General features: G+C 30.2%; 1 long non-coding RNA gene across 1 annotated transcript in view; it reads left to right on the plus strand.

Annotated features, from left to right (window-relative positions):
- Nucleotides 1-1,119, plus strand: part of LOC143277916 (uncharacterized) — a 1,172-nt gene continuing 53 nt past the window's right edge. The window contains exons 1-2 of the long non-coding RNA XR_013053807.1: nt 1-130; nt 182-1,119. The exon at nt 182-1,119 is cut by the window's right edge and continues 53 nt beyond it. This is a non-coding gene — a long non-coding RNA (uncharacterized LOC143277916). The remainder of the gene's footprint in view (nt 131-181) is intronic.

Here is a 1,119-nt window from a genome sequence, read left to right on the forward strand (position 1 = left end):
AAAAAAGAAAAAAAGCAACATATATATATATATATATTGATGTCATTTTCATTGAAGTTTCAGATGGTTACAAAATCGTTTGTTACAATGTACATATATGTCAACGTGATTTGAACGGGGATTTTAAAAGGTTTGTTGCAACGAAACTATGTCGATATATTTTTTCACTGAAATTTAAAAGGTTTGTTGCAACGAAACTATGTTGATATATTTTTTCACTGAAATTTCATATGGGTTTCAGATTGGATTGTTACTGTGTCGTTTGTTGATGTGGTTTGAAAGGGGATTTCTATTTCTTAAAACTGTTTTATTATTTTCTACAGCGGTAATATGTGGATGTGACTTGAACGGGGATTTCAAATGGTTTGTTACAACGGAAATTTGTTATTTTGACTAAGACTTCAAACGATTTGTTATTGCGAAAATTCTCCGATGTGACTGGAACGGAGATTTCAAACTGTTTTGTTACAGCAGAATATATGTTGATGTGATTTTAACGAAGATTCCGATGCTGAAGACTGTTCTTTAAAAAAACACACACCCAAAAAACAAAAAAAACAACAACGAAGAACCGACTATTTTGATATGGATTGCAACCGTTTTTTTTTGTTTGTTTTTTTAAATCTTGGAAGAATTCCTAGCTATTTTGATACAGTGTATACTATGAAGTATTAATGTAAATTATTTCATGATGGTGAAGACATGTGGTTCATTGCAATTCACCAAAACTTAAGCACATTGTAATCTAATGTATATCATATCTGCTTTACGTATGTAAATAGTGTGCCTTCTTGTTGCCATTCCTCTGTGTAAATATAATTTTTTTTGTGGATTAAAAATGTTTAGAAATATGTTCAAAAACCATACTACCCGGTTCAGTATTTTCACATCACTTTTGTATTATTCTTTTCTTTCTTTTTTTTCTTTTTTCTTCTTCCCTTTGAGTTTCTGACGCTTTTATTTCTCCCCATCTTTCCTTTTCTTTCTGGTTTTTCTTCCCTCCTTCCTTTCATTTATTCTTTCTTTAACCACTTTCTTTCTAAGCCTTTAAAAAAAAAAATTCATGCTGTATTCAGTCCCTTCCTTTTTGTGACATTTACAATTCAGAAGAGATTATTT

Source organism: Babylonia areolata, chromosome 35, assembly GCF_041734735.1.
Source record: "Babylonia areolata isolate BAREFJ2019XMU chromosome 35, ASM4173473v1, whole genome shotgun sequence".
NCBI lineage: Eukaryota > Metazoa > Mollusca > Gastropoda > Neogastropoda > Buccinidae > Babylonia > Babylonia areolata.